We start from the raw sequence: 24390 nt of genomic DNA on the forward strand, positions 1-24390 counted from the left end.
TAGTTGCAAGAAAAAGAAAGTGAATCTTTTGGATTTCCTGGATTTCTTTATTGATCGCTTATAACATGCGGTGTTACTGTTTTCTGACTAACTTAAAGGATATCTACCATCAGATTTACTGATGATAGACTGTCCTAACCTTACTGCTACTGTTACCTTGTCTATACCTTGTCTGGTACCTAGTAATATTCTAATGAGCCTTAGGTGCTCCTGCGACAACATTACTCCATCGTGTTATTATCTATTCAATATTCCGCCCCAATCAATATTCACCATTTTCTCCGCCCCCTGTGTGCAGACAGGATCGTACCCCTAGACAAACAGTTAGGTTAGGACAGTCTGACGGTAAACCAAGCACACTGAAATACTGGTCTGTGCCCCATCTGGCATGATCTGCTCTTCTTTTAGCTTATTATTCCCTTTTTTTTTTTTACAAAAAAAGGATTTTAAAATTATGCAAATGAGCCAGAGGGGATATTGGCTCCATAGATTTTAATGGAGTCTGGAGCCCATCAGGCTCATATGCACAATTTTTAAAACCTTTTGCTCTTAAAAATAAGGTTTTAAAAGCTTAAAGAAGAGTGGACCCTGACAGAGAGGATATATACCAGCTTTCCACACTAGATTTCCTTGTAAATGAACATCTGCAGAACAGAGCTAATTAACTATAGTTGTTTCAATTAATTAAATAAAACTGGAAAATGGGTATTTGAAGTCAAATAAAGTCACAAAGAGCCAGGTTACTTACAAGACAGATGGGTTAATGTAAATTATGCCCCAGATTTATTAAAGCCCCTGTGCCAGTTTTCTGTCTGACTTTGCACTAGAAAGAACATGCAAACTGCGTGCACACTTATTTATAAAGTGTCTGCCCCAGTTTTGTGTTGTGGCTGCGCTGTGCCTAACAAGACAGAAAAAATGTGCACCTGAAGGAGCGAGTTAGTGCTTAGTTGGACTGTGCACCACAATTCTGTCAGATGTGCAGCGCAATTATGCAGCATGAACAAAGTGCACCCAAAAAATGGTCCAATCTGCCGGAGGGGGTGCCAAATTCATGAAGAACATGTGACACAATTTATGAACCTGTTGCACCCTGCACACTCCACAGTTTGCACTATTTTTGATAAATGTGAGCCCATGGGGCTTTCACGCGACAGAAATCGGGGGGCGGCCTTTGGACGATACGACGGATTCGGACTGAGAGCGAAATTTCACTTTACATACACCAGGAAGAAGAAGGTGAACTCTGGCGGACCTGATCAGGGAAGCGACACATTAAGGAAATTGGGCGCACAATCCTAGTGAATTGCACCGGATTGCACGATCAACGAACACTCCATATTTAGGGACCTCCATTGGCCGGGTAAGTAAATGTGCCCCTATGTCTCGTGACAAGGGATAAAAATAGGAGAATTGTTGTAGAGACAAAGTTGGAAACTAAAACTTGGCAAATTTATGGTAAAACAAAGCATTTAAACGACATCTACCACCAGATTTACTGGTGGTACACTGCCCAACTGTCATGCTCGTTACCTTAGGGGATCTTCTGCATCGTTTCTGTGCTCCTTTCTAAGGTCAATTGTCCAAGAAAATGACTTTATAAAAATATGGCAATGAGCCAGAGGAGCTCAAGCATACGTTAGCCAAGCGTCTCTTGGCCCCAACTGCCAATAAATTATGCATTCCCCATAGTAAAAATTCATAGAATGTCCCTCCTGCAAGCGCAGCAGACGTTGCCCGGCTGTCTGCAACTCTAATGCATGCGCAGTAGCACTGGAGACACAGTCGACTGGAGACCATTGCGCTGTGCAAGAAAACCCTGCTGGTCTCCAGCCAGCTGTGGAAAAAAAGTGCTACCGTGCTTGCGTAAGAGCTGTAAACAGCCCGGTGAGGTCACCAGCTGTCTGCTGGGCTTTCAGGTAGGTCATTATATGAATTTTTATTACGGGGGTGCGCATAATTTATTAGTAGCCGGAGCCAAGAGACGTTTGGCTAACGTATGCTTGAGCGCCTCTGGCTCATTACCATATTTTCATAAAGTCGTTTTCTCAGACAGTCAGACCTTAGAAAGGAGCACAGAAACGATGCAGAAGACCCCCTAGGATATCAAGAGCAGTCTACCACCAGTAAATCTGGTGGTAGATGTCCTTTAAAGGAACACAAATAACAGATTTCCTTATTTATACTATAATAAATTCGCTGACATCCTGGCTACCCTCCTGTCTCAGTTGTTTAATTACATAAGGGATGGTGGGTCTATGCCTCAGGAGAAGTCTAGAGTGGCTATTCAAATTATCCTGTCATGAGTGCCCCCACGATCCATGTCACGGATCTCGGGCACACGACCCTCACTTACCTCTCCACGATCCTGCTCCCATCCTGGCTAGGTTGTGCGCACAGCCCCACTCCCTAGGGCGTGCTCCGACACTCGGAGATTTAAAGGGCCTCTGATTTAAAGGGCCTCTGATTGGCGCCGGCCACTTCTGAGTTTCCATTAAGGCTCCCATCATTCCCCGTCGGATCTTTGAGCTCATAGCCTAAGAGAAAGCTTCCTTGCGATTGTTCCTTGTTCCCTGTTCCTGTTCCCGTTCTATCTAGTTTTCCTGTTGTGACCTCGGACCTGACCTGTCACCTTGCATCTCTGCCGCCAGCCCTGACAACCAGCCTGTTCCTGACTATGAGCCTGAATGCTTATTCTGTACCGCTACCTTGGCTGCCACCGCGGGCTAGTCGCACCTGTGGAACGACCTGGTGGCACCCTGCAGCAGCAAATCCATCTCGCTTTGAGGCGGGCTCTAGACAAGACCAGGTGCAACTTAGATTCTGGTCCCAAGTGTTGGCTAGTACCATCTCCTGCGGTGGTCCAGGGGGTTCACTGACCCTGAACCCTGACATATCCCTAAACCGGATAAAGACCACTCTCCCTTTATTGCTTATTAATACTGATTTAATACTACTTACTAAATCTTAGCCATGAGGATAAATAGGTTTAAAGCTGAATATATCCATCCAGACTAGGTGGGCTTTGATACAGGGCGTCAGGCTTCGGATCTCACAACAAGAGCTTTGACCTCATCTCAATTGTGTGCTCCAGTTGGGATGGGAGGGACAATCGCCTGGGTCTTTTTCTGTCTTTAGATTTACATAAAGCCTTTGATTCCGTCACATGGGAGTATTTATTTTACACGCTCAGGAAGTGGGGTTGTGGAAATAATTTTCTCACAATTTTAACGGGCTTATATGCCTCCCTTGTAGGATTAGGGGTTGATGATATATTGATCCTGGTAACATATTACCAGTCCTTTCATGCCAGTCCTTTCATGCCAGGTAGAGGTTTAGAACTAAAAAGAGGAGAGAAAATACACCAAGCACCAATTCACACTGATTTCGTAAGACAGTTAATATAGAAGTTTTAATCGAGTTGTGGTCTCAATACATCAAAAAAATAAAATAAAATACACATTCTTATTCTCACATATTAAATTTCAATGTTATACATAAGCAACAATAGATAAAATACATAACAGTACTGAATATCAAACGATTATAAAAAAAATCAGTCCTATATAAGTAGGCAGCAATATAGAGCTGCAAAAAAATAAACGTAATGTTTATACCCAATTAGGACATTAAAAGGTATCACGGTGTGATCTCAGGCAGGGCAAAAAGGTAAGGTGGCACTCAAAGGGGCTCACGTGCTTAACCTATACCTCAAAAATATGTTTAAAATGTAAAAAAGATAAAAAAGGTCTCATTTCTTGTTCCGTATAAGCATATCAAAGTCCATATATTCGATTAAATTGTATGACCAGTCACATGCTCATATGGTTCAGTTGTTTCCACAATTGGATCTTTTAATCTGCAGTTCACACAGGATGATTTTACACTGGGTGTGGGCTTCAAATTAGGTGGCCAGCCATTTGTTTGAATAAGTAGCTGGATGCGATAGTCCAGAACCATAAAAATGAGCGTAGATACACGGAACAAATGAGTTTTTGTGTATCTACGCTCATTTTTATGGTTCTGGACTGTCATCATTTACCAGTTTTTATGCTGCACCTAATCTAATCCAGCTACAAGCCATCAGACGGACACTTACTAACAGTCCAACGGCAGCGGCTTCCCCACATACCCGTGTGAGCTGCGCTCCTACACACCTGTGCGATTCCCTCTCTGACCGTGCTGAATGGAGTGACATGCATGCGCAGAAAAATCGGAAAGACGCTGATTGACACAGATCTGACTGCTTTGTTTGTGGAGGTAAAAGCTGATTAACCGTCCGAGGAGTGGACTGTATTGTAAATATACGCTTTCACTGTTAAACAACTGAGGGTAAGCACAACATCCAAATAAAGGTTAACCTTTCCAGTATATCTGATGAAAGAGATATTTATAACATCCAGCTACTTATTCAAACAAATGGCTGGCCACCTAATTTGAAGCCCACACCCAGTGTAAAATCATCCTGTGTGAACTGCAGCTTAACCCCTTCCCGCACCTTGACGTGATACTACGTCATAGGATGCGGGTCGTTCCCGCACCTTGACGTAGTATCACGTCATGGCGATCACCCGGGCTCAGAAGCTGAGCCCTTGCGATCGCCGCGGGATCCCAGCGGTACGCGGTAGCTGGGATCCCGCAGTAACAGCCGGGATCGCGACTATCGCGATCCCGACTGTTTAACCCTATAGACGCCGCGGTCATAGTGACCGCAGCGTCTATGGTGCATCGGCGCGATGATCGGCACCCTCCGTGCAGGGCACGGAGGTGCTGATCGTTGCCATGGCAACCCTGAGGCCCGATCAGGTCCTCTGGGCTGCCTATGGCAGCTGCCTGCTAGGATCGTGCACTGTGCACGATCTAACAGTGCAGCTGTCAGCCTATGCAGAATGCATAGGCTGACTATGTAATATGCTGCAATACACTAGTATTGCAGCATATTACAATGAACAAGTGATCAAATGATCACTTGTTCATGTCCCACCCTGGGACAAAATAAAACAGTAAAAAAAAAGTTAAAAAAAAAGGTGCAACTAAAAAAAAATTATTTAAAAAGAATAAAAGTCCCCTTAAGTCCCGTCCCATGCAGTAATCAAATAAAACATAAAAAAAAAATGAAAATCACAAAAAAAACACAACATATTGGGTATCACAACGTCCGTAACAACCCGTACAATAAAATAAAATGGTCACTGAACCCGTACGGTGAACGCCGTAAAAAAACACACAAAAAAACCTCACAAAAATTATTAAATTTTCACATCTGACCGCATAAAAAGTGCATAAAAAGTGATAAAAAAGTAAAATGTACCCCAACATGATACCAAGAAAAAGTACAACTTGTCCCGCAAAAAATAAGCTCTAAACCAGCGCTGTAAACAAAAAAATATAAATGTTCTGCCCATTGTTACATGGCGATACAAAAACAAACAAATTTCTCACAAAATGAGTTCTATATTCTGCAAAACAAGTTCACCATAAAAAAGCCATATAAATGGGGTATTTCCGTAATCGTGATGACCCGTAGAATAAAGATAACACATTATTTTTATGGTACGGTGAACGTCGGGGGGGAAAAAATGCTAAAAACCATAAACAAGAATCAATGATTTTTTTAACCACCACCAAGAAAGAGTTAATAAAATCTGATTATTAGCTATTCAGCCCCCCGTAAATGATGTACCTGAAAAGTGGATCTCATCCACAAAAAAATAATCCCCCATATGTCCAAATTACAAAAAAAAAAACATTTTATAGCCTGTAAGATGTGACATTGCAGATCTGCTCTGAATGGCGCCTCCTTCCGTTCTATGCCCGGCCGTGCGGCCGTACAGCAGTCACCACCACATATGGGGCATCCTCTGACTCGGGAGACATTGGGTATCAAACTTTGTGGAGTTTTTTGTCATTTAATACTTTGTGACGGTTTAATTTTTGGCCAAAATTAATATATTGTCTAAAAAAAATGACAGCTTGTAAATTAGACCTCCATTTTGTTTTAACCACTGTGAAGCATCTAAAGGGTTAACATACTTCTTAAAGTTGATTTTTTTACACATTGAGGGGTGTAGTTTCTAAAATGGCGTGATACATGGGGTTTTACTGCTGTTTAGGCCTCTCAAAGTCAGTTAAAGCTGAGCATGTGCCTCTAAATAAGGGTTTTGGCGTTTTTCCTAAAAATGAGAAAAATTGCTCCCAAAATTCTGAACCTCCTAACAACCTAGAAAAGAGAGGGGATGCATAAAACCCTGTGCCGATATAAAGCAGACATTCGGGAAATGTTAGTTATAAAGTTACTTGGGTGCTATGACTATCTGCCTGAAAAGCAGAACATTTTGAACTATGAAAATGAAGAATTTTTAGAAATTTTTGCCAAATTTCAATTTTTTTCATAACTAAACACAAAAGATATCATCAAAATTTTAATATTACTTTGAAGTACAATGTGTGACGGTAAAACAATCTCAAAATCCCCTGGATATGTTAAAGTGTCAAAAAGTTATAACCTCCTATAATGACACAGGGCAAATTTTAAAAATCAGGCCTGGTCCTAAAGGTCTAAAATGGCATAGACACGAAGGGGTTAAAAGATCCAATTGTGGAAACAACTGAACCATATGAGCATGTGACTGGTCATACAATTTAATCGAATATATGGACTTTGATATGCTTATACGGAACAAGAAATGAGACCTTTCTTATCTTTTTTACATTTTAAACATATTTTTGAGGTATAGGTTAAGCACGTGGGCCCCTTTGAGTGCCACCTTACCTTTTTGCCCTGCCTGAGATCACACCGTGATACCTTTTAATGTCCTAATTGGGTATAAACATTACGTTTATTTTTTTGCAGCTTTATATTGCTGCCTACTTATATAGGACTGATTTTTTATAATCGTTTGATTTTCAGTACTGTTATGTATTTTATCTATTGTTGCTTATGTATAACATTGAAATTTAATATGTGAGAATAAGGATGTGTATTTTATTTTATTTTTTTGATGTATTGAGACCACAACTCGATTAAAACTTCTATATTAAATGTCTTACGAAATCAGTGTGAATTGGTGCTTGGTGTATTTTCTCTTCTCTTTTTAGTTTTTGTTTGATACAGAGAGACACCTGTATCACACCGACAGCACTTCCACTGCTTAGTTATCCTATTCTCTAACAATCAATGTCTGGGTAGTGCAGAGGTTTTATCTATTTTTATTTAGAGGTTTAGAACTGCTCAGTAGAATTGCTCGGTAATACAAGCAACTGCAAGAAACTTTGTAATAATCAGAGAAATGTGCTTTGTTACCCACTTAGACTCTTATCCACTCTCCTTCCTTCCTAATTTGCTTTTCACTGTGAAATTCCCCCTGTGTTCTGTCTTTACTACTTATTGCTGCAAAGTTTGTTGAAAGGTTGGATACACTGAAACATTATGGGGCAGATTTATCAAGTGTCTGAAAGTCAGAATATTTCCAGTTGCCCATGGCAACCAATCACAGCTCAGCTTTCATTTTACCGGTGCTCATGAATATTTTAAAGGGGAGCTGTGATTGGTTGCCAGGGGCAACTGGAAATATTCTGACTTTCAGACACTTGATAAATCTGTCCCATTGTATCTCATATGATAGTTTTGTTAATATACAACTTCCAACTTCTATAGTAACATTTGCATTCCATTTACTGTATTTCTTTTAAAATTTATATAGGTCAAGAATTTTACTAGTGGATGTAAATAGCATTCAATTGGTATGGAAAATACAATACAAAGGTTTGTCTGATATGTCTATTACATAGGAGATTTCATAATTTTTTTACTAGCAAGACATTTTAATAATATAAAATCTGCACCTCTCTGTTGTGGTGCTGCTAGCAGGTGACCACTGAAGGCAATTAACAGCCAGTGTTTTTTTTTAATTTTGTGAATATCTGTTAGTTTACATGCAATTCTTTACAGTTTTTTTACAATATTTTGCCTTGCATATATGTACTTGTTTAGATAACAATATTTACATCATCGGTTATAAAAAGAAATCAATTGTGCCCAAATAATCTACATTGCCAATTAAACCTGGGACTGCATTAAAATCTGGCTCAAATGGGGTGACAGAAATTTTGGGCCCACAAGTGGGGTGTGTTATTTCTACAGGAATAATAATTTGGCCTAGTGAATCCTGTGCTGTGTTTTTCTTTCCCTCAATTGTATGTGGCATCGCCTGATGTATATGATGACTAGTCTCTTGTGACAGACTCTCTGTATCTTTGGACTTTACCCAATGGATCAAATTCCCCATTACTATCAGTGCTGTCTGTATCATAAATGACTTCAAAACTCACAAAGGGACTATCACATACATAATACATCATTATGAATCTGATAAGACACTTTCACTGCCAGAACACAATACAGGCGGTCCCCTACTTAAGAACAGCCAACTTACAGACGACCCCTAGTTACAAACGGACCTCTGGATATTGGTAAATTACTGTACTTTATCCTTAGGCTACAATGATCAGCTATAACAGTTATCACAGGTGTCTGTAATGAAGCTTTAGTGTTAATCCTGGTTCTTATGACAATCCAACATTTTTAAAATGCAGTTGTCACAGAGACCAAAAAAATTCTGTCTGGGGTTACAATTATAAAATATATTGTTCTGACTTACATACAAATTTAACTTAAGAACAAACCTAAAGAACCTATCTTGTACGTAACCTGGGGACTGCCTGTTTAGCAAATGTCTCTTTAACAGCATATGACTTTTATACCATATATTTTTTATTTATTAAATAAAAATTAAATATGAGGTGGACTGGCAATGTAACACGCTGCAAATATTCCCGGTGGGCCAACTGGTCATCCTCCATCTGCAGCTGACTGCTTAACACATAACACATGCCCTGCCAAGGACTTGCCTCATATGTCCTTGCAGAGTGGCTGTTCAGTAGCTGAGGAAGTACAGTACTGGCTACCTTGGATCTCTGACACAACTTTGTGGCATAATTTTGGATCTGTGCCATGGTTCAAGTGTCATTTTAAACATGAGAATCATGGTAAGAGAACCAGAAATATTAACAGAAAAAGGCATAGTTAGGAGTGGGAGTTGTATATGATCTATATTTTCCCAACTGTATCTCTAACTGCTGTTATGTCTGGATCTGTAATGCCTACAACCACAACCCTAATGAATTTTGTAAACAAGATTCTCATATTCAAAGTTACAAAGAGAACTGTGGTTCTAGGTGCCACGGATCCAAAGTTATGGTCATTTGAAATATATATTATTTATATAGAGTCCTGTATGCTTATAAAGTGGGATATGTTGCCTCCTTCTCTCCTTTGAAAGCGGACAGTGATATCACTGGTGTTCTCCCTCATGGAGTGGAGGCTAGGGGTATGCAGTACTGTTGTATCCGCCACCTATAGAGTTCAATGTCCTCCTCTGAGCATAGCATATACCAGTGATGGGCAACCTTTTGAGCTAGGTGTGTCAAAATTCGCCAAAAAAACGAGCATAACTCGGGTGCTGTGTCACCTTTAGGAAAAACCTAATTTTGTAATAACATGTCCAGCAGCGGCCTCCCCTTATTAATAACATGTCCAGCAGCGGCCTCCCTTTACTACTAAAATACCCCTAGCAGCCTCCCTTTACTACTAAAATACCCCTAGCGGCCTCCCTTTACTACTAAAATACCCCTAGTGGCCTCCCTTTACTACTAAAATACCCCTAGCGGCCTCCCTTTACTACTAAAATACCCCTAGCGGCCTCCCTTTACTACTAAAATACCCCTAGCGGCCTCCCTTTACTACTAAAATACCCCTAGCGGCCTCCCTTTACTACTAAAATACCCCTACTGGCCTCCCTTTACTACTAAAATACCCCTAGCGGCCTCCCTTTACTACTAAAATACCCCTAGCGGCCTCCCTTTACTACTAAAATACCCATAGCGGCCTCCCTTTACTACTAAAATACCCCTAGCGGCCTCGCCTTTACTACTAAAATACCCCTAGCGGCCTCCCTTTACTACTAAAATACCCCTAGCAGCCTCGCCTTTACTACTAAAATACCCCTAGCGGCCTCCCTTTGCTACTAAAATACCCCTAGCGGCCTCCCTTTACTACTAAAATACCCCTAGCGGCCTCCCTTTACTACTAAAATACCCCTAGCGGCCTCCCTTTACTATTAAAATACCCCTAGCGGCCTTCCTTTACTACTAAAATACCCCTAGCGGCCTCCCTTTACTATTAAAATGCCCCTAGCGGCCTCCCTTTACTACTAAAATACCCCTAGCGGCCTCCCTTTACTACTAAAATACCCCTAGCGCCCTCCCTTTAAATATAATATAATAATAAACTTACATACTTACCCAGTGATGTCTTCTTCCCTGTAGCTTTACTGCAGGCGGCTCGGCTCCTCCAGGTTGCACCGCGCGCCTCGGGTCACGTGACTGACGTGACCTGACGTCAGGTCGCCTCAGTCACGTGACGAGCATCGCGCATTGCAGCCTGGAGGAGCCGGAGGAGTTGCAGAAGGTGGGCGGACCAACGCGGCGCCGGACAGGTAAGCAGGGGGTAGAAACACAGGGACGGGGGCGGGACATTAACACAGGGGCAGCACATTACACAGGGACATTAACACAGGGGGAGCACATTGCACAGGGACAGAAACACAAGGACGGGGGCGGCAGGACATTAACATAGGGGCAGCACATTACACAGGGAGTGGGGGGACAGCGGGCGCTGGGCGGCCGCGTGTCAGCAAAAATGACTACGCGTGTCAGTGCTGACACGCGTGTCATAGGTTCGCCATCACTGGCATATACGTTGCATAGGAAGATGGAGAGACCTAGCTGGCTACTTTTTTCCATCCTGCTTGTTACAGTTGTCAGACTTAGGCAAAAACTATGTAATGTATATGCTGGAAGGTATTCCTTACTACCAATACTGTAGATTACTATTATAAATCATATACCAGTGATCCCCTACTTAAGAACATCCGACTTACAGACAACCCCTAGTTACAAACGGACCTCTGGATGGAGGTTATTAACTGTACCTTAGCCTTAGGTTAGCAGCACCTAGGTAATTTATAAAATCTCAAGTTTATTACAAATTTTCAAAAAATTAGCAACTACTCACTAAGGAGCGAGATGCGTTATGTCTTCTTATTTGACACCGCTACTTTACATTGTCAAAGAGATACATACAGATAGACAAAACGAGTGAACAAAATACGGCTAACAACAAAACAGGTATGTATATATGGGCACAAAAATGGTAGATGGCAGATAATGTAATCGTGAAGAGTTTAACAGGCTCAGGTTGGCTGACATTATACCTTCAACTGATATATGTTGTTTCTTACCTTACCAGCATACAATACCCGAGGATGATGTAGGGCTGGGTGGGAGCCCATCGTCATTACAGACAGGAAGGCGTGGGGTTCTAAACAGTCTAACCCTATCACTCCATGACTCCCGCCCTTACAAGGGCAGTCCCAAAAACTGTCCCTTGTACTAAAACATGTATCACACCTCCCTGACGCGTTTCGACAGAGGTCTCATCAGAGGGAGAATATATACCAACACAGAAGTAGCCCATACAGCTAATGCCTCCAAGTCTGGTTAGCCTAAAGGTGGAGGGGGAAGGAGTGCCTTCATCCCTCGGTAAAGCTGTGTGTTCACACCAGGTGTTGACCAAGGTGTGACATCTAGCTCCTATGTGAGTGAGATTAAATAGGGAGAGCATACCTGCCCCCCAGTGACTTAACGAATCACGGTGGAGAGCTCCGGGCGCCCGGATGACGGCACGGCTTGTCAGCCATCTGCACCTGTGCCGCAGACCGTGGCGACCCGGAAACTCCCCATTCACTTCCGGGTGATAGTCTCAGATTATACCTTAGCCTTAGGCTACAAAAAACAGCTCCAACAGTTAAGCTTTATTGTTAATCCTGGTTCTTATGACAATCCAACATTTTTAAAATCCAATTATCACAGAGACCAAAAAAAAATATTTGTCTAGGGTTACATTTATAAAATATACAGTTCCAACTTACATACAAATTCAACTTATGAAGAAACCTACAGAACCTATCTTGTACGTAACCCGGGGACTGCCTGTTTATGCTGCAACTCAAAAAAGATGTCAAGTTGTCAATGTATACTGTGTGTTACCCCTCAAGCTTCCAAGCTGTTGGCAGTAGTAGATTCAGGAAAACATGGAATGGAAATTTTGCAGAATGTCTACTTCGTAATTCCTTAAACCTAAACTTTGTGCCCACATGTCTGTTACTGATCGTAGGTAATATATACAATAATTGCTCAAATGTTATTATAACTTTTATCGTACCTATTTTTTTTAATGTGAGATTTTCCTCCTACAACAAATCAGCAGTGTCAACGCTCTCATAAAATAAATTAACAGTTTCAGATATCCACGTAGGTTTTGTATTAATTACGTGCTAACTTTTTACTTGATTTTGCTCTTTTCAAACATATGTATTGACTTTGCACAAGAACTGGATGAGGTTTTGGTCTCATATAGGGATTTAAAAGGTAAAAGTTTGATAGCGTAGGACAGTGATGGCAAACCTTTTGGAGACCGAGTGCCCAAACTACATCAAAGACCTCCTTATTTATCCCAAAGTGCCAACACAGAAATTTAATTTGTGATTTATACTACCTTCTCTGTCACAGTTTTCATTGATAGCAGCCCCTGAGGACACCAATAAAGCAGAAAATAGTCCCAGGTACAGCTGTCACTTTATTATACCTCTGTGCACAGCAAGTCCTGGGCTGTCTGGGACTGCAGGAAGATACCTGGAGTCCTCTCTGGTGATGGCCCGGGTGCCCACAGAAAGGGCTCTGAGTGCCACAGGTTAGCCATCACTGGCGTAGGAGCTGAAATTTCAAGACAGATATTTTATATACTGTTGTCCTGATACAGTGGATCATATTTGGTTAGCCAATATGATATTAAATCGGTTGTTTTAGTTTTCAGTAGTTTGTTATTTCAAAGTATCATAGAGGGATAAGTAATTTCACTAGTGGTCTACAGTGGTTTAGGCATAGCTCCCAACCGTCCCGATTTTGACGGGACTTTCCCGTTTTTCGTACCTCTGCCCCGCGTCACGGGCAGCTATGATATTGTCACGGATTCTCCCCCAGGTCCCGGCGCTGTGTCCCCAGAGTAAATACTTTGAAAGTCTGAACTCACAGTACAGAATGGCTTCTACAGACATCGAGAGGGAATCCTTTTCAGAGAAGTATCGGGCTTAGCGGAGAGCAGGGACCACGTCATCAGCTTCAGATCAGCATCTGTCCATATATGGTCACTGCATCTCCTAGGGTTCCCCAGAGCAGACATTGGGCAGGGAATCCTTTTCAGAGAAGTGTCGGGTTAGCGGAGAGCAGAGACAACGTCATCAGCTTCAGATCAGCATCTGTCCATATATGGTCACTGCATCTCCTAGGGTTCCCCAGAGCAGACATCGGGCAGGGAATCCTTTTCAGAGAAGTGTCGGCTTAGCTGAGAGAGCAGGGACCACGTCATCAGGTCAGATCAGCATCTGTCCATATTTGGTCTCCAGGGATTCCCCAGACACAAGCTCTTTATATAATTAAATTACATAAAGTTTTGCCCGGGCTGAGATTCGAATCTGGGACCCTCTGCACTGTAGACAGGAGCTTAACTAACTGAGCTATAAGCCCAGTGATACAGAGCTGAGGATTTCTGGTAACTAAGACATGTTATCAGCCAGTGTTACATTGTGATACAGACTAATGCACTGATATATAGAGAGGGATCTTCTCAGGGATTATTATTGTAATTATTGAGACTATTATTATTATTATTATTATTATTATTATTATAAATTTTATTATTTTTATTATTATGGAGATGATTATTAATAATGGTAAAAATAATAATAATCATCTCAATAATAATAATAATAATAATCTCCATAATAATAATAATAGTCTCAATAATTACAATAATCTGAGAAGATCCCTCCCTATATACCAAAGCAGTATATAGTTCTTAGTTACCAAAATTCTCCACCTTGTTAATCACAGAGGTTATAGCTCAGTGGGTTGAGGCGCTGTGTTAATATTGTACATGGTCACTGCAGGTTCTGAGTTCAAATCCCAATGAGGATATTTTTTTTTTTTTTTATTGAGATGATTTTTATTATTTTAATATGGCTAAAATTTGGGGCGTGGCCAGGGAGTGATTGGGGGTGTGGCTTAGGGGGATCGCCGCGGCACGCTACACGTGCCGCCATTTTGTCCCTCTTTCGTTTTCACAAATGTTGGGAGGTATGGTTTAGGAGTTAGCCCTCGTGCACACCGAAGGGTGCAGAATAGGGGTGGGTGAGCGCTCTTGACGTCTCCCCTCTTCATAGACTGCTGAGCGGCCGCTGCTCAGTCTTAGTGTGGTAGACACAGGGACTTATTTACTAAGGGTCAGTGAATTGCACTTTTGTTGGATTTTTGAAATTTTTAGGATTTGCGCCACTGGGGCAACTATTTAACTGAGGATTGTGTCGCACGCGATCAGACTGTGGGGCAGCTGCGCTGGCTTTCATGCGACAGAAATCAGGGGGTAGGCCGTCGGACGATTCAACTGATTTGGACTGATTGTGGGATTTAAGATTCAAATTGTGTCGCAAGACAATGCACTTACATGCACCAGGAAGAAGAAGGTGAACTCCGTCGGACCTGAGCGGGGAAGTGACACATGCAGGATATCGGGCGCACAATCTTAGAGAATCGCGGCAGAGTGCATTCCGGTCAGAATATGCTCTTTTGGGGAACTCCGCAGACCGGGTAAGTAAATGTAAATACACAGCAGCTGGGGGATAGTGCAGTGATTTATTACTTTTGCCTGGCAGGGACTACACAGTAATTATGTATTGTCAGCTCATGCTGGGCATAACAAGGCTGAAGCAGTGCCTAACTAGGGTGAGGAGAGCCGGGCAGCCACAGGGGCGACAGAGCCTCATTATCATAATTTTATAATATTTTTTTCAGCAAAATCACTCAGTTCAGGCATTAAACAAGAAAGCTCCATGTACTGTGTTCATCAATGGCAGGTTGAAGCAATCCAGCTTTCCCAAGGTTCTGAATGTTATAATTCAGCAAAACCACTCAGCTCAGGGATTAAACAAGATATGTGCCTGCATCAGTGTAGCTACAGCATTCTCAAGGTACGTTTAAGTCGCGACTGCCTGTACATCTCTAGTTATAGTATATGTGTACCTTTACATAATGGGGTTGGACAAACACTGCAAGTTGCAAGTTATTTCCTATTGACAGTATAGGCCGGGTATAACAAGCTGATCAATGAGTGTCCAACTTTTGGGATCCCCTTCGATCACAAGAACAAAGGGGGTCCCATTCTCACTAATGGGTGAAGTGGCGCAATGAACATGTGCCTTCCTGTTACTATGAAAATGTCAGAAATAGACCATGAATGGAAGTGAAGAGATAGTTTAATGCTGTGCTCTGCAATTTCCGACACTCCTATACTAATAAATGGGTCCTTTTTCCGAGATTAGTTGGGGTCGCAGCAGTCTAACCCTCACTGATCACCTTGTCTTACACTGAAAAGGTTTCCACCTGCAAACTTGGTACAACTGCATTAAAGTTGACAAGAAGTCAGGAAGTTATACAGCATATAAGGAGCTACTTTGTGTAAGCTTCTCTGGCTGTTCTTTCTTGTACCTTGGAAACATACACCTCCTTGAATTGAATTTTCCATGAATAGCTTGCAAAGCATCTGCTGTATAGTCACTTCAGCTGCCTTACACTAAAATAGAAATCTGAGCTTTGTAAAAAAAATTCTTAAGAAAAACAATATGTGCAGTCATCCAAAATAGTATAAATAAAAGTCAGAAGACAACGTGATAACTGGGTAATTGCTGCTTATGTTTAAAGAAGATTTACTGGCATCTACACACAGAAGGATGGTATTGTTCATGTCCATGAAAGCAGACGCTAAAATCCAATGCCATTCAGAAGCACAAACTTTATACTTAAATTTCAAAATAGGGATCTTGTAAGGGTAACTCCAGAATTTTTTTTCATCAATTTAACAGTTGGATGTAAAAAATTTAGTTCTGTCCTGGGAACTAACTAGGATTAACAATAAAGCTTCATTGCAGACACCTCCAATAACGTGATCATTGCAGCATGGGGAGTGAAGTTAGGTGAATCACCAGCATCCAGAGGTGCCTGCCTTTATATCCATTAGATATTGTAAAAGTGTAAATTAAAACAAGGGCTCCATACAATTCCCCTACAGCCAATCAGTGGCTAGAGTGGTTGGCACATGCAGTATTACGAACACATTACTACCATCTCTGTGTCAAATGTGTGTGTCTTTAACACAGCGCTGATCACTGGAAGCAGGCAGAAATGTTACTGCTGCCTGCTTCCTTTGTGCAACACCCGTCGCCGCTTAGGTGATGCCACATCTGTCGGTGCTCTGGAAAAGAAGAGGATTGCAGAGAAGGCTGCAGGGTGCACAGGAAGGTGAGTATAAATTTTTTTATGCTGTGCTGGGGTAATATATCTAAATACTAAGGGGGAATTTGATGGGGCTATATATATAATGAGGGGGCATGTGCTGGGGCTCTCTATCTATATACTGAGGGGGCATATGTGGAGGATGGAGGAGAGAAGGCTACAATGTGAGGATAATGGAGGACAAGATGCCACAATATGACGAGGATGGAGAATCGGAGGCCACAATATTATGAGGATAAACAACATGTGGCCACAATATGAGAAGGATGGAGGAGAGGAGGCCACAATATAAGAGGATGAAGGATAGGAGGCCACCGTATTAGGAGGATGGACAACATGAGGCCACAGTATGAGGATGATGGAGGACAAGAGGCCACAATATGAGGAGCATGTAGGACAAAGGCCACAATCAGAATAGAAAACAGGGGGTGATAATACGAGGAGAATGGAGAACAGAAGGCCGCAATATGAGGCAGGAGACCACAATATGAGGAGGGTAGAGGACAGGAGACTACAATATGAGGAGGATGGAGGAAAGGAGGCCACAATATGAGGAGGATGGAGGACAGGAGGCCACAATATGAGGAGGATGGAGGACAGGGGCTACAATATAAAGGGGGGCTGGATAGGGGGTCACAATATGTGGAGGATGGAGGACGGGGGCTACAATAGGAGGAGGTGAAGAACAGGAGGCCACAATATGAGGATGGAGGATAGGAGGCCACACTATGAAGGGGGAGGAGGCCACTACATGAGGGAGATCGAGGACAGGAGACCACAATATGAGGAGGATGGAGGACAGGAGGCCCCAATATGTGAAGTATGCAGGACTTGGTGCCACAACATGAGGGGGAGTGACAGGAGGCCACAATATGAGGAGTATTGAGGATTGGGGGCCACAACATGATGGGGGTGTGGAAAAGGATATGAGGGGGGTGGAGGAAAAGATCCACAATGTGAGGAGGAGAGTGGGGTATAATTACAGAAAGTTAGAGCATTATAAGTATGGGGAGATAATTATAAGTGGGGGCCCAAAATCAAAGGGAGGATACAATGAAAGAGGGGGCATTTATAATACTATAAGGATGCTGAGCTGTATGCTGTGTACAGAGTGCTAGCTCTTGGAAGTAGTACCACACTGTCAGGATGCGTGGCAGTATTAGTGCACTAAGTGCTAGTTCTTGGGAGCAGTACCGCACTCTCTGGATGCGTGACAGTATTAGAGTAGAGTGCTAGCTCTTGGGAGCAGTACTACACTGTCAGGATTATGGCAGTATTAAAGTAGAGTGCTAGCTCTTGGGAGCAGTACCACACTGTCTGTACCGCACTGTCATTATGAGCAGTTGTATGCTGTGTGTGGAGAAGCAGCTCCTGTGTGTACCGAGTGCTAGCTCTTGGGAGCAGTACTAAACTGTCAGGATGATGGCAGTATTCGTGAACAGAGTGCTAGCTCTTGGGAGCAGTACCACACTCTCTGGATGCGTGGCAGTATTAGTGTACAGAGTGCTAGCTCTTCGGAGCAGTACCCCACTGTGAGGATGTGTGACAGTATTAGTGTACAGAGTGCTAGCTCTTGGGAGCAGTACTAAACTGTCAGGATGATGGCAGTATTAGTGTACAGAGTGCTAGCTCTTGGGAGCAGTACCGCACTGTCAGGATGTGTGGCAGTATTAATGTACAGAGTGCTAGCTCTTGGGAGCAGTACCACAATGTCGGGATGCGTCGCAGTATTAGTGTACAGTGCTAGCTCTTGGATGAAGTACCACACTGTTTGGATGCGTGACAATATTAGTGTAGAGTGCTAGCTCTTGGGAGAAGTACCACGCTGTCAGGATGCGTGGCAGTATTAGTGCACTGAGTTCTAGCTCTTGTCAGCAGTACCACACTGTCAGCATGCGTGGCAGTATTAGTGTACAGAGTGCTAGCTCTTGGCAGCAGTACCACACTGTCAGGATGCATAGAAGTATTAGTGTACTGAGTGCTAGCTCTTGGCAGCAGTATTACACTGTCAGGGTGTGTGGCAGTATTAGTATAGAGAGTGCTAGCTCTTGGAAGCAGTACCACACTGTCAGGATATGTGGCAGTATTAGAGTACTGAATGTTAGCTCCTGGGAGCAGTACCACGCTGTCAGGATGCATGGCAGCATTAGTGTACCGAGTGCTAGCTCTTGGGAGCAGTACCACGCTGTCAGGATGCATGGCAGCATTAGTGTACTGAGTGCTAGCTCTTGGGAGCAGTACCGCACTGTCGGGATGCATGGCAGTATTAGTGCTCTGAGTGCTAGCTCTTGGGAGCAGTACTGCACTGTCAGGATGCATGGCAGTATTAGTGCACTGAGTGCTAGCTCTTGGGAGCAGTACTAAACTGTCAGGATGCATGGCAGTATTAGTGCACTGAGTGTTAGCTCTTGGGAGCAGTACTAAACTGTCAGGATGCATGGCAGTATTAGTGCACTGAGTGCTAGCTCTTGGGAGCAGTACTAATCTGTCGGGATGCATGGCAGTATTAGTGTACTGAGTGCTAGCTCTTGGGAGCAGTACTAAATTGTCGGGATGCATGGCAGCATTAGTGTACTGAGTGCTAGATCTTGGGAGCAGTACCGCACTGTCGGGATGCATGGCAGTATTAGTATACTGAGTGTTAGCTCTTGGGAGCAGTACTATACTGTCAGGATGCATGGCAGTATTAGTGTACTGAGTGCTAGCTCTTGGGAACAGTACTATACTGTCAGTATGCATGGCAGTATTGGGAGCAGTACCACACTGTCTGTACCGCATTGTCAGGATGGGCAGTTGATTGCTGTGTGTGGAGAAGCAGCTCCTGGGTGCGGTACCGCTCCGCCGCCCGCTATGGTGCAGGTACAGACACTTTGTCAGTGTGTAGGTGAGCGGTGACTTTGGGGTGGGAGGTGACAGCACAGTCCTGTCCGCTCACTCACAGGTTACAACATGACCCAATAACATATCAGTTCCCACACACCATAGCCCCGCCCACCACTGACGTCTGTCACAGCAGGAGGGGCCCCAGGTTCTCCCCGATGTGTGATAGGCTGAGGAGCCGGCGGGGGTGGGGCCAGGCTGCAGTGCTGTAAGTTGCCTATGCTCGGTGTATGTACGGAGTATGTACAGTGGCGGCGGCTCCGGACACTCCTGGTGCTCTCACTGCTGGGATTACTGAGAGACTTTCCTGAAGAGCCGGCACACAGGATGGCTGCACAGCGCCCACAGGGGCCACAGGTGAGACACAGGCTTCTCATACACCACAGCTAAACTCTGGCACACTTGTCACCTGTGACAGGAAGGGTTGTCATAGGGCTCGGGAGCCACTTGTAGACTCTCCTTAGGTTAGTGACCCACAGTGTACACAGTGCTATACACAGTATGGGTGTAAGGATGTGTTCACACTGGTACCGCGGTCATGCCTGGAATGAGTTTTGTAATGAATCTCCATTGAGTTTTACTGGAATAAAGCTACTTAATAGTGATGGAAGGAAATCCGCACAACAGTGTGAACACAGCCCTACTATCTATCACATTACTATTATTATCAGACTTTGTTGGTTTGTAGGGGACTTCTTATCTTGTGTCTGTAATCTCCCCCCCGGAGAATAATCAAGCGATAACCCTCTCCATTCATTGATATGTGATGTGGGAACAGCCAAGAAATGGGGTACAAGCACTGGGCCCCCACAGATAATCAGGGGCTTATGTCCAATGTATGAATGGAGCAGCAGGACCCATCCGTACAGGGGACATCAGATCCCCATTGTCATATTTAGTAATTCCCGGATGAATAGTAATTATTGGATCACTTCTTTAAGTTGTAATTTTACATCATGTGTACGATCCATACGAGAATCCTGCCTGCCTAAAACTAGGTATATTGAGGGCAGGTATATCATATACATAAATTCAGTACATACAGCGAATAAAACTGCTTGGATCTAGTACAAGAGGGGGGGGGGGGTGTATTAAAACTAAAGTAATACAACATGTAGCTATTTATTATTCATGTATTATAACTATGGACTGGTTTTCATGAATCTCCACAATGTATTTTGTATACAATTTTGGAATAGGTGACACAATTTCTTTGTTTACCAAAATCAATACAAAAATCCAGCAGAGAGAACGCCAGAGGGTTTCCGAATATTTTAGGCTCCATCATAATCCTAAGGACTATACCAGTGTGGTTGTATTTGCCCCTCCTTTCTTGTTACCGCTGTCTTGTTGACAAAGGCTGGCACTAAGTTCTTGTCAGTAAGGTGTGGCACTGCTGTCTTGTCTGTAAGGTAAAGGTTGGCACTGCTGCCTTGTCGGCGTGAGGTTGGCACTGCTGCCTTGTCGGCGTGAGGTTGGCACTGCTGCCTTGTCGGCGTGAGGTTGGCACTGCTGCCTTGTCGGCGTGAGGTTGGCACTGCTGCCTTGTCGGCGGGGGTTGGCACTGCTGCCTTGTTGGCGGGGTTTGCCACTGCTGCCTAGTGGGCTGGGGTTGCCACTGCTGCCTAGTGGGCGGGGGCCTAGTGGGCGGGGGTTGGCACTGCTGCCTAGTGGGCGGGGGTTGGCACTGCTGCCTAGTGGGCGGGGGTTGCCACTGCTGCCTAGTGGGCGGGGGTTGGCACTGCTGCCTAGTGGGCGGGGGTTGGCACTGCTGCCTAGTGGGCGGGGGTTGGCACTGCTGCCTCGTAGGCGGGGGTTGGCACTGCTTCCTCGTCGGCGGGGGTTGGCACTGCTTCCTCGTCTGCGGGGGTTGGCACAGCTTCCTCGTCGGCGGGGGTTGGCACTGCTTCCTCGTCGGCCGGGGTTGGCACTGCTGCCTCGTCGGCCGGGGTTGGCACTGCTGCCTCGTCGGCCGGGGTTGGCACTGCTGCCTCGTCGGCCGGGGTTGGCACTGCTGCCTCGTCGGCCGGGGTTGGCACTGCTGCCTCGTCGGCCGGGGTTGGCACTGCTGCCTCGTCGGCAGAGTGTGGCACAGCTGCCTCGTCGGCTGGGGTTGGCACTGCTGCCCTGTCGGCGGGGGTTGGCACTGCTTCCTTGTTGGCGTGGGTTGGCACTGCTGCCTTCTTTTACAACAGGAAGAAGCTCAGCATCTCTGCCACTAATGAATGCCATGTAAAAGGTAGCCTGACCTACTTGGAAAAACCAGTTCTGCTGAACATCAAGAGAAGAAGTCACACTTGCTGCGGTTATTATGGCTGTCAAAAAAGGGATTACAATATTTTCCCACAAAGATCTGTCTCTGGATTGTAAAATAAACTTAACCAACGGCACAAGAATTATTTTATGTACTTTAAAGAGGTTTCCCCATAATCTTCACTGATGACTTATTGAAGGGTTATTCCATTATACCATATGAATAGTATATGACTGCATTGTATGGTCAGTAGGCAGCCTTGGGACCAGCTGAGATCCCAGCATTAGGACAGTGACCACCTTCCAGGTATATATTTGTGCCACTTTTCTGGGGTAATTGTTGAATGTAGTGTACCAACCCCTCTTAGTCTAAGGCACCAGTGGCAATTTTTGGCAACAATTTGACAAGGCTCCTTTGCAACATTTGTACCTTGTACAACAGAATACTCATGTGAAAGGGGTGAAATTCCCACGTCTGATTAATACGACATTTGCAATTGATTTGTGTGGGGTTAATGGTGGCAGTGAGAGCAGTACAGCGCTGACCTATTGGAGGCTTATATTGTCATCTTGTGCCGTTTAGTATTTTTATGCTTATTTGTTTTCTCTATTCGGTTAAATCTTTCTGGATGTTCTGTGCATCTCCGAAAATAAGACAGGGTCATATATATATTTTTTTTGCTTCAAAAATTGGATTAGGGATTATTTCCATGGGATGTCTTATTTTTCTTCTTGGGAAGATAAAAACCTTTATTCAAATATACTCATGCCATCATCTTCTAGAACATTATCAAATCTCCAAAACCTGATTTCCTTTGTAAATAGCTTGTGGCTCCATGTAGTTGCTGGTAGCACATTGTATCTGTCAGCTCTCTCCGCCTCCTACTCCTTCTCCAGGCTGCCTTCAGCTGTTGGTTAAAAAAGGATAAACGGCTATAACTTCTGTACCGTAAAGTCTGGTGTCATTTGAAAAATGAGAATCTCCCCTTACTGTTTCACAATGACTGTGTTTCTAGGTGCCGCCACAAATAAAGTTAGAGTCAGCAGTGGGAGCTGTATATAAAAATCACACTACTGTTTCAATTCTCTTCTTCAAACTGACACCAGAATTGTGTATGTAGGTGTCACTGTTCACAAGATATAGTCATTTTTAACCGAGCTTATTTTCTGGGTAGGGCTTATATTTCAGCCCCGCCCTGTAAATCATGCTAGGGCTTAATTTTGAGAGAGGTCTTATTTTCAGAATAAGAGAAACTTGGTACAAGATTCCCACATTCAGTAGCTTGAGCTTATGACTAAAACGCACCGAACCGGGTTCTGCTGTGGACTTTTCATTAATGAGGGAAGGCTGTTGCTGGACATTTTATAAGTAAGCCTAAAAACGCAAACTCAGACAAAGCCGCACCTATCGGGGCGGGCCGCGGCCCAAACGCATCAGCGTTTCTATGGAAAAGCCTGTGATCGGGAACGAGCCGCCGGTGTTTTGCGTTAATTTAATGAAAAACACCGGCGGCTCGTTCACGATCGCAGGTGTTTCCATGGGGAGGCTGTTGGACATTTTAGTTGTGTAGAAAAGCTTCTGCTGGACATGTTATTAGTGAGGGGAGGCTGCTGCTGGACATTTTTCTAGTGTGGGAAAGCTGCTGCTGGACATTTCATTGATGATAGGAGGCTGCTGGACTTGTTATTAAAGAGTAGCGGCTGCATTTCCCACCCTAGGCTTATATTTGAGTCAGTAAGTTTTCCCAGTTAAAATAGGTGCCTTGTCTTGTACTCAAGCATGTACAGTATGTATATTTTTTAATTACAGTGAAAAGGGTTTTAGTAGCATGTCTAAGGGTGACACATATACATACACCAAGAGATACCTTATTTTTAATAATTAGTGTATATTTCAGAGGTATTGTACCTGACTCCATCTGACTCTCTTCTCAATGAATCTTCATAGTTGCTATTTCTGGGAAAGCTTCTCTTTGAAATAATAATTTTAGATTTTGACGTTTATCACCTTACGGCACATTGTAGATGACTCCATATGCCCTATCGGTCTTAATACCTGCCATGCGGCTCTGTCTAATGTTGTGTGGGGTATCCAGGAATGCCATGTTCAGAACTAGACCCTCACAATTCTCCTCTCTGAGCAACTATCAGTTCATCTGTGGTCATAGAATAAACAATGTACAGTTTTTTATTGGATGAAGAATGCAATCCTTAGACGCAAGGCAAACCCCTAGAGCGAGAAGAATTAGCAATTTTCTGCTCATTAGATGCCCCAGTTACAAATAAATAGACGTTTTATTCTAGCTGCTGCCAGAAGAAAAGCCACAAAGCCCATCCCTGTGTCCGGGCGCTCGGCAGAAGACAATTAATAGTGTTTATCCAGCACTTGCGTGCATTATTAGCGAACTACTGAAGACGGGAAGATGCTATTTATAGCACACCATGGAAGACCTAAACATTTCGACCATACAGACATATTGATGCTTCTCATTTCTTATATAAAATCCTTCTTATAACAATTATCATTACATCTGAAATCCTGTATGTTCTATTAGAAAACATGCAACCAGTAGTGGATTATATCATAGGCAGTTTGGGCAATAGCCCGGGGCCCAAGCCTTCTAGGGGGCCATGGCCACCCGAACCATCCACCAAATTTTATACTGAGAAGGGTCTTCACCCATGAAATCCTCATAATCTTTTCCTGCTCTCAATACAGATGTACACAAGATC

The 24390-nt window shown here is 43.6% G+C and overlaps 1 protein-coding gene across 3 annotated transcripts in view; it reads left to right on the top strand.

Annotated features, from left to right (window-relative positions):
- Positions 1-24390, top strand: part of PLD1 (phospholipase D1) — a 169348-nt gene that overhangs the window by 61118 nt on the left and 83840 nt on the right. For 2 of the 3 annotated variants that reach the window (XM_072142796.1, XM_072142799.1), the window contains exon 1: positions 19607-19761. The exons of the other annotated variant lie outside the window; for it this stretch is intronic. The gene's annotated coding sequence lies outside the window, so the exon portion shown is untranslated. Of the gene's footprint in view, positions 1-19606; positions 19762-24390 lie in introns of those variants that run through there. 3 annotated transcript variants of the gene reach the window in all.

This window comes from Engystomops pustulosus, chromosome 3, assembly GCF_040894005.1.
Source record: "Engystomops pustulosus chromosome 3, aEngPut4.maternal, whole genome shotgun sequence".
In the NCBI taxonomy this organism is placed as follows: domain Eukaryota; kingdom Metazoa; phylum Chordata; class Amphibia; order Anura; family Leptodactylidae; genus Engystomops; species Engystomops pustulosus.